Source organism: Thunnus thynnus, chromosome 17 (assembly GCF_963924715.1).
Source record: "Thunnus thynnus chromosome 17, fThuThy2.1, whole genome shotgun sequence".
In the NCBI taxonomy this organism is placed as follows: domain Eukaryota; kingdom Metazoa; phylum Chordata; class Actinopteri; order Scombriformes; family Scombridae; genus Thunnus; species Thunnus thynnus.
The window spans coordinates 23,479,984-23,490,659 of NC_089533.1; positions in this window are offsets into that span (position 1 = coordinate 23,479,984).

Consider the following 10,676-nt stretch of genomic DNA (forward strand, 5'->3'; position numbering starts at 1 on the left):
GGAATAATTTTCCTTTCCAAGACACTGCTGGACTTGACACATACACCGGGAGTTTTCAGAAGTCGAGTCATCAAGTTTAAGTCGTACGTCAATGAACGATGTTGCTCAATAATCTCACAAACCACAAACCAAGGAAGCTGTGACCTCACCAGCATTCAGGTTTGTGCAAATTGGCAAGAGAAGAGAGCTAAGAGACACGGTGCAAAGTTTAGAAGACGATGACATTTTCCATGAAGAAATAAGAGCAGGGAAGAAATAAGATAAAAGAAGATCCTCCTGGTGTTAGTCATGAGGCTGCTACTAGTGTTCTTTTCCATTAGAAGAAGTTGGCATTGAACATGTAGTCATAAAGTTTACAGTTAGGTTTTACTTTTTTGTCCCTTTTCTTGAGACTTTCAAAACATATATTGATTCACCTAAAAACCTATACATGCAGCTTATTGTGAATTTATTCATTCAATGTATTTCATAAATAAATTATATATAAATGTTTCAAATAGTTGACAGAGTATGTGGAGGTGTGAGTGTACACATAATCCTCTGTTGTAATTCCTTTTGACCACAATCCAAAAACAATTAAAAAAAAACCATTAATAATATGAAAGTATGACAAGCTTCTCTATCATCTTAACACGCCACCACACACTGCATCTCACACTTCTACACGCGAAGGTCATGGGTGGATCTGACCATAACAAACTTATTTTTAGCTAAATCCCATGACTGAATCTGCTAAAAATGAAGCCAAAAGGAAGTGATATCTTTCTATTTTGAGCCCCAACGTCAGTATCAAGAGAAGTTCACTCATGACATGAGATGGATGTCATGTATTGCTCTTCACCATAGTATCACCTAGGTCTGCTTGCTTTGCCTGACCACACATTCATACTCTCAATCCACTTTAACCAAAATGTGCTTGATTGAGTTGAGTTCTTTTTGTCTTTTACTGCCGTTTTCTGCAATAACCACTATTCCTTTTTTCTGCGAAACTGGAATTCCCAAATCCCCATGCAGTCTTTGTCTCTGCTAACTCTACTGTTCAGACAGACCTGTGCTGCCTCTGTGATTAGCTTAGTATATTCATGAAACTGATATCCAGTAAATGAGAGGGCGCTGCTAAAAAGAAATACATTCTTGTGCTATGCTGTCAGAAATATCTGTTTTTCTGGGATCAAGTGTTGCTGTTCAGAAGCTAACTCTAAAATCAGAGGTCAGAGTTTCACACAAGCACCTCGGTCAGTCCTTCCTGATTCTACTCATTACTGCAAAATTAATTATCTCAAGCTAATTTCAAATATCTGTAATTTGATTTTCACACCGTACACCTGACATGAACTGAAAACATTTGCTTAAATGGCCTTAATATTTATGGTAACTTGTGGTAGGCTTTGTCAGCACAAGTTTTTTTTTTTTATCTTGCTACAGCTTGTTACACCACTACCACTATGGCTCTATAAATTATCTTTGTTTTCAATCTGTGAGGAGCCTTCCAAGCAGGGCTATTCTTGCCAGCCTAGTCATACCAGGTGAAAACCCCTCTCTCTTTCTCTTTCTCTTTCTGTGTGTGTGTGTGTTCTCTGACCCAGTCTATGTCTGTGTTCCCCTTGTTGACCTGGGGGACCACACGGGTGTCAGACCACCGGAGTGACAATGTAAGACCACCAGAGATGTCAGAGGGGGAAAGAAAGACATGAAAAACATGCGAAAAGAGGTGAGCAGGGAGAGGCATTTGGTGCAATCGATGAGTGTAACTGACATAATCAGCCGTGCAGAGAGTGGTTCAGTAATTTCAGAGTGAGCATGTGAAATCTAGATACAGGCACAGGGACAGACCCAACTTTTCATATTGTACATCACTGAACAATGCTGCTCCCTAGCCTCCTAAACCACAAGACAGAGAACATTGTTTCAGGTTCTTTGTCTCCCCCCCCACCCAGACAGCAGAGTTAGACATAGTGTTAAATATTCATATTCACTACATAAAAAGGGCTGATGGTTCACCATAAAATTAACCAAGCTGACCACTTGGTTAACCAAGCGGTTAATCAAGCTGACATAAGACAGGATCTTGAGTCAAGATAGTGATAAAGATAGTATTCTCAAATTAAGTTTCTGTGTCTGTGTTGTTGTGGATATATATAAACGCAGGCCTGTGACAGACGGAGAAATCCCCCATAGAGTCGGACACCCAGAGGACAAGCGCCAGGGGAAGAATGTTTTCTGCTTCACATGGTTGTCAATCACTGAACGTCAATACCAAATGCTGCCATCACTCAAAACAAAACTATTAATACGTATATCCATATTTTGTTTGTACATGTGAATCACTGTTTACGTATCTGTAAATAACATGCATCAGTACGTTGCACACATTATTGGTATATGTGAGAATGTGTCTGAGTCTTTGAGTGAGTCGCATGATCTCCATCCTTGTGATTCACATGGATGAGTCACAGGTGAAAACCCAGAGTACCACTGTGTCCCCTTCTCTGTTGAGGGGCCTCTCCATGGACTTTCTGAACAGGATATGGGAGAGTTGGAATCGCTCGTGTGGAATCTGTCTGCTTTCTGTTTATGGTCAATTTGTCTCACTTCCTCTGCTCGGCATTCACCTGAAACTTGAAGATAGAATTGTTACTTTACCTATAGACTAATTTCTGTGTCGAATATAGGTGATTATAAGCATAGGATATGCCAATTGACAGTTTTCTAAATCATAACTTTTCAATCGTAACTAGGCACAACAGGCCTGTCAAGTTTTGGATGTCTGTCAAAACTATGTGTATGGAGCTTTCATAAGGACGATACTTGGTATCTCAAGAGAGTGGTGTCTTTCTTGTTAGCCTCTCTGAAACCAAAAACACGAGCGATTTCTTTATGGAAAATGTTAAACTATCTACAGTAGTAACCTAGTGTTACTTCTATAGACAATGGACATGTTATTAACTACATTATTTTGAAGGGTTACAGGTTAAAGCTATGTTAGAAAAATACCTGTTCAGGACTGACACATCTACTGTGAGCCAAAGTGCTGCTATGTCAGAGTTTAGAGTAACAATAGCGGTTCTGTCTTGTTCTTTAGTTTGAGGAAGTTTAAAACTCCAGAAACGTCAGCCAAAATTGCGCTAAATTTGACAAACTCACCGGTTACTCCTTATCCTTAAATCCTTTTCTCTTATAAAAGTAAAGCATACTGTTTCAAAATCTGAAAACTAAAGTATTAGAACTAAAGTTCTGTGGTAGAACGTATAACACTTTAATTAAATTTGTATTTTTTAATTTATAATGAAGTACTATAATACTGAAATACATGAACAATGCTGTTTATTTATGTCCATGTCTTCTACATGGATACAACCTTTAAAAGTCAGTTTTTAGCCAATTCATGGGAGTTTTAGCGTTAGTGTTAGCTTATCCTAGCTAGCTACAGCTGATAAAATCTTGTCATTTCATTTGACGAAATCCATGGTGGTTGGCTAGAAATTAGAAGCCTGCTTTTGTTTACGTTTGTGTGAAATCTCAGACCCATTGTTTCAAAATTTACTTAAAATTTGATTGGTAGCCTATTTGTACCAACGTTATCACTGTCCGTCATCAGGGAGACAGGTGTAGCAACTGTAACTAAGGGGGGTGGGGCTTAGTGAACAATCCTACCTGTATTTGGACTTTCTTGAATGCTTCTCTCTTTAGGATTATTCTATATGTAGATTCAGGGAACGGAGGTGGGTGGTTGACAGAAAGGGTGTGTGTGTGTGTGTGTGTGTGTGTGTGTGTGTGTGTGTGTGTGTGTGTGTGTGTGTGTTGTAACAGCACACTTACCAAGAGAGGAAGGAAGCATGAAAGAGACAGATAACAGATTGAAAGGGTGGATATATAGTCAGATAAGACTTTATTACTCTGTAGAGGAAATGTAGGCCGAGCAGCAGTAGTTTTAAAGAAGAAGGACTTCTTTTGGAAACCACTTTTTACATTCTTCATCTTCCCTGCTGCTAAATCACAAGGCTCTGCATTAATGACCTACACACACACAGATATTAAATTCATTATGGCAATCATGTGCCGTACCCTCCCTCTCTCTTTCCTCCCCTTTCTCCTTCTCTGAATCAGCCACTCCAGGCTGCAGCTGCCAGCCTCTAATGGCTTCCAGATCTCCATCTCTTGCTCCCTCCGTTCCCCTTCTCCGTCTCTCTCTGTTTTTCCGCAGCATTTCAGATGAACGGGCCAAAGTGGAAGTGGAAATCCGCTGTACTTCAGCCAGTGAGTCAGCTAGCTAGGCACCCGTTTGAAGGAAAACCACAACCAGGGGTTTGGAGAAGTAATGGATCTTGTTTTTCATAAATCACGGTCGAGGGTGTTGGGGTTTTTTATGTTTTAAACGGAAGGTCTTTGATGAGTGTATTAGTTAAATATGTGTGTTTGTGTGTTTTGCACAAGGGAACACATTCAGAGAAATGCTGTTGAGATTATTTACCTTTACTGGAAATTGAAAGAAGCTAATTACTGTGGAACAGGATCCATGCTTTTACCATAATACAGGCTTATTAATGTGTGCATATGAGTGTGTGTCTGTGTGTGTGTGTGTGTGTTTGTGTATTTGCCTGTGGACTAGCTGTGTGTGTGGGAGAGAAAAAAAAAGATATTTTAAGCATTTTCCACTGAAATAAATTTCACTTTTCACTTTCAGTGATGAGAAAAGTGGTGTGTTTTAGATTAGATTTGTGTGTAATGGGGATTTTTATGTTGTTTTTTTTGTGACAGAAGTGAAGTGCATACGCTGGAAGCAGAGGTAGAGCAATGGGTACCATGTAAGCAGTTGTTATGAATACAATGCTTGTTTTTGACTGATGATGGACAAACGCCTCACGACAACAACTGGCACGTCTACAAATGGAGCTTGACAGGCGACACAGAGCCTATACGGTAGTCGTAGACAAAAAGTGGCCCGTGGGCCAAATCCAGCCCTGCAGCAAAAACATTTGGCCCCCTGATGAAAGTTTTGACTTAAATAGTTTACATCATTTTTCACAAATCTGCTATAGATAACAAAATAAACACAAGGCTTGTGTAAGTCCCAATTATTGTAATATGACCTTGTTACATCTAATACTGCCCCCACATGACGAGAGGCATTAAAACTAGCTTGTGTGACCATAACAGATTTGTTCTTCACAAACACAAATGGTTGCCAGTCGAACAGAAATGATGTCATTTTTCCCCCTCAGATACAGTCCTGTTACATATAAATCTATTTTACTCTTAAATGAAATAAAAGAAATAAACAAAAGTGCCTTTCCACTGCACTGGTTAACCGCCCTGCAATGAAAACTGGCCGATGGTTGAATCTAACTGCCTACCCCTGCTATATGTCACATCCAGACTAGCTTACATGGAACACACACACATATTTCAAGCCACATATTTTGACTGTGTGCTTTCACTGCTTTTAACTAAGTGTGCACTGACAGACAAACACAGACTGACCATCTACCACAGCTGAAGAGGGCGATAGATGATTTTTCTGCAGCGTATCCACAAAGAGCAAACACTGCCTTATATCAACTGCTTGATGACATTTTAATGGTAACGACCATCTTTGTGAAACAGGCCAGATTCTACAACTGTTTTGATTACTCACTCTTAGTCATCAGTAGCAGCAGCAGCAGCAGCAGCAGCATCGAGGCCTCATGTGTTACATACCACGGTGGCCGCACTGGCACAAAGAGCCCAGTAAGACTGAGGCCTTTCAATCAAGTGAGGTCACTGTGGTCGAACTGAGAGGAGAGTGGGACGGTCACTCTTTTGTTGTACGTTGTTGTGTTGAGGCTGGTGACATCATCCTTTGTGGAGTCTGTCATTAAAGGGTGATAAATATCCTGTGTGTGTGCATGTGTAGCATCGAACAGTGGAGAGAGAAACTCTGCCCCTGGAGCTAAATGGCCCCTAATAGAAGGTTTGAGGGTGTTATTGTGCGGTGCGCAGGGGCCCGCTGGGGAGAGTCCCTGACCACAAAATGATGTCGATGATCAGTTAGTGGAACAAAGTGCTTTAAGAACGAATGAGTGGTCACACAAAAGAGCTGACATAAAAATAGGAGAAGAACGTGGAGCAATAAAATCTGTGGTTTTCTCTATAAGAATTAAAGCACTTTCCATTATGGGGTGCTCTAAAACTGCTGTAAAAGCTGCTATATTTGAGCACTGTCATCATTTTACAAGCATTTGTCAGCATGTTATTGTCACACCAGATGAAGTTAGTGAGCAATAAATTCTCAGCATGCTAGCAAATACCCCCTGACTCTTCTCACCCACTGTATTTGACCTGATCGTTTAAAACTGTTAACACACTCACACATTTGCTCACTCAGAAGAAAAAACCTGAGTGACAAACTGAGAGTTTGAGCCAGCAGCAGTTCAAGTCATTGCATGCTTTTTTTTTTTTTTTAAATGCTGTAAGTCTTAACTTGCTATCTCCTCGGGTTTCAAAGCAACGCATCCGTCTGCGCCAACAAAGAGAGCGTATGATAGTGACAGCCGCGCAGACAGCTGTGACTCTGACACTGCAGTTCAGTAATGTTCAATGTGAAACACTTGTCAAGATTCAAGAGGGCCCATTGAAAGCATGACGGGGCAATCTGCCGTGGAGGTATTCAAGCTCTGCCGTGCGATGCCAAAGGGGGAAGCGCCGGTAGAAAAGAAAAAGTGATGACTCACCAAACTTCCCAAAATCCCCCTCCCTCCCCCATCCTGGTTTACGGGAAATGGAATGCTTTTTTTTTTCTCTCTCTCCCTCTCAGACGTTCATCTTCTTGACAAGCTGCAGGGTCAGAGCCTGGGTTAATGTTTGTCTGTGGGATTGTTTCATACTTCTCTGTGGGGGCCAATCCGGCAAACGGGTCTAATTATGTGAGGCGGACGTTTGAAAGTTTATTAGCAGTGCGGGGGAGGGTATGAATAGATGGAGTACTGGCTTGTGAAACAGATAAGCCTTTGTTCTGCATCATAACCAGGCATTTTATATCAGTGATTTATACTGATGAGGCTGGGATTTCTGCCAAATTAATTCACTGTTAATCTAAAAGAGATTAGGGGATCAAATGAATTGAGCTGCTTTCCTAAAGAGATTTTAACAGACCGCAATGTTTTAAGCCACTTGAAGGATTTCATAAGCTGTTTTGCTTGGCCTGTTCACTATTCGAACCGACATTACAGGAAGCCTGAGGGCACAGGCAAACCATTTACAGAGTAGCTGAATGGTGATGTGGTGGTATTTAACCTACACTGAACCAGTGTGTATGTTGTGTGCAAGGGGGGGGGGGGGGGTCACAATAAAAGAAACACCTCAGCAATGTAATGTAATCTAAGTATAATAGCAATATTAGCACATTTCATGTGTCATGTTGTAATTTAAATGTGGAGCATCAGTCATGTGATAACAAGAGATCATAACTTCTGTCTCTGCATGGACTCAGTGATGACCTTTGACCTCTCCCCAGTCAATGCTGCAACCAGTTTTGGTTTGGTGCTCACAGCCGATGTGGCCTGTTTCATTCACTTTCCCAGTGTTACCCACAGCTGTGGCATGTGATGTCATAATGATGTCATACATCACTCCAATCTTCCTCTCAGCAGGGGTGCTGCCTTCAGGGTGTACCAGCAGAGCTCTTAAATTGTGGAAAGATTTGTGGTAAGAGCTGACTTGTAATGTTTAATTATTTAGATTTTATCTGTTAGCCACTGAACAGCTCCATTGGACCGAGCATTGTTCACTTTCAGTTCACTACTGCAAACCCAATGAGGACAGCCTCAACAGAAAACAGCATTAGTTTTAGAAATGTAATACTTTTTGCAGGACAATGCAAGGGAGTGTCATAGTTTACAGGTGTTTATGTTACTGTGTCTATACCCTGTATGTCTTGAAACTTTTGTTTTTGACAGTGCAGAGCATTTGTGATACTAATCAACTAATCAATCAAATCAAGTATTTTCTTTTGAAGGTCACAGGTATTGGCACTTTTTTTTTAAATTATTGAGCTCCAAAATGTAAAAATGTAAAATGAATAAATAAGTAATTAGGTTACAAAGAAAATCGCACAAATAAATTGCAAAAAAATGATGATTTGTGAAGTAAGAACTAAAGCATAAATCTAAACCCTGTGTTGCTTGTCCAAGTATGTTTTCTGTAGTTGCATCTAATGTTAGAACATATAACACTTTAATTATTTTTTTTATTTATAATAAAACACTATTATACTAAGGCTTATACAATAAATGAATAAATTGTGAAAAATGTGTCAATTAAACAATCATTTGTAAAATAATTTTAAAAATTCAGCTCATTATTACAAATGTCATTTAATCATTCTTAATAACCATTCTTTCATTCTTTCATAATAACCATTCATTTTATAAATTTAAATTCCAATATGCCCCACTAAAAAAAAGAAAAAAATATATATAAATAATTTTATATCACTTCTTATTCCATGTCACTTTTGTCACTTCTTCCCCACCTTTCAGCCAATCACGTGACCCCTGAATCTCTTAAGGTACAAAGCTCAACAGCTGCTATTAAATTTAGTTAACTAGCTCTTGTTTGCTAGAGAATCAACAATGTCAGAGTGATTCTGGATCAATTGGCTGATAATACAAATCACCACAGTACACAGACTCAAAACTAACATCTGCTTTTATTTTGCTTAACAGGGTTGCACATGCTGCCCATACCTAGCCAGCTAGGCGGGGTTGCAAGCCTGGATTATTACTCAACAAGGAAGTGAAGCAGACTCTTTAATAGCAGCATTTTGAAATTAAAACATTAGATGAACATTATAAAATAAAATATGTTAAAAGGGCATTTTGAAATAAAATTATATTAAAAAAAACTGTTTAAACAGTGATTATTATGAAAATCTGAGGGATGAAACAACATTTTATAAAAGTATGTTTTATTATTTTCTTAAATTATTTTACAATTTGTTGGTTTATTTATATATTTTACACAATTTATTCATATGATCATTTATTTCATAATGTTTTTTTAAATAATATTCAAGTCTTCAGGACTCCATATAATGCCACATTTAAAACCAGAAACTAACTATTTATATGAATAATTTATATCCATTATTTGTATAAGAATATTATGGCTTTCTTTACATTACAAACTGAAATATTTATTTTTTCAATCATTTATTAAATAGTAGATGTCAGTTGTTCCTTGGCCGATCAGTGAGTTTTTTTTATTACATAAATATTGTACTCTTGAACTTCACCTTATTTCTCACAGTTGTAGCACCTTAAAATTTCATCAGTGCGGACAGTAAAATCCAAGATTACAGGCCAGTCATCCCACAGATAACAGTAAGTGCCGTGAGGTGGGAGTGGGTGTGAGATCATTCAGCTGTCTGTGGTTAGGGAGAGCTTTGCTGCAGGCACTGCAGCACTGGGAGGAATCCAGGCTGACCCTACAACAAGAGTTGAAAGGTCATGGGAGTTATTGTTTCAATAAGGCTCTAATCCTACATGACAGCTCCTTTTTCAAACAACCTTTATTCACTCTCCTGTAATTATCTCTCAAACCACAGGTGCTATCGCTTCATCTCTTTGTAGCAGTGTGTGACAACTTTCTACCTTTTACTGTGTGTTTACCTTACAGCTCTTGTGAACGCCATTGCCACTTCAAAGAGCTTTGAGTTTTTGTTCGGCGTCCGACTCAGCTTCTCAGTCACCAGCTGGGTTTGCCTAAATGGAGATCAAGAGAAATGACAAGCTCAACACAAGTTTACACTGGCTGATGGAGCCTCAAGAAGTGCGACAACATGTGGGGTCAGCAGCTTTCACTCTTTCAGGTCACCAGCCTGCTGTATCTCATAGCACATCAGTCAGTGGAGCGGCCTACATTCATCACGTGTGTGAGCTGAGGGGACAGTTAGTGTCCAGATCAGTCACTATAGATGGCTGTCTGAATGGATCAGTCTCAGTTGGACAGTCCACACTACTTTGTGCTGACAGTGCTAAAGACAGATGGGTGAGCAACAAGTGAACAACCAGCTCAGTGCGTGCATGCAGGCATAGATAAACATTTAGATAGTACAGGAACAAATCAGCAAGACAGCAGTCATAGTAGAGATGTGAAATTATAACTTACTGTATGTCAGTTTTTATAAATAAAAAAAAAGATAACAGATAGATAATACAACTATGCATGTTTATTTCATTTTTATCTTTGCCCCAAATAATGTGAAAAAACAGTGCAAATGTGAGTCATTTTAATTTTAACTGTGGCTGTAATTAAATATGGCCTTTTAATTTATTAATCAATTAATTCATTTAATCCTTTAATTCATAAACATATTATGTGCACTGTAAGGAATTAAACTGCAATTAAATTGAACATTTTGAGCAGTTTATGCAGATGCGTGTACTGTGTGTTTGTGTGAAGTGTTTGCACTGTATGTGTGAGTCTAATTTGTTGCCCAGCATGCCCAACTGGATGCGCTCTGATGTGGATGAAGAAGGACAAAGACGGAGCCTCCCCTCCCCCCTTTTTCCCCTCTCTCAGCAGTGATGAGGTTAACATCGCAGTGCCTCAGTGGAATTACAGTCACGCCAGATGCAGGCGTGTTGATTGCGGTGGACAGGTCCAGTAAACAGTAGCTGCGTGCTGCTGAGTCAGGT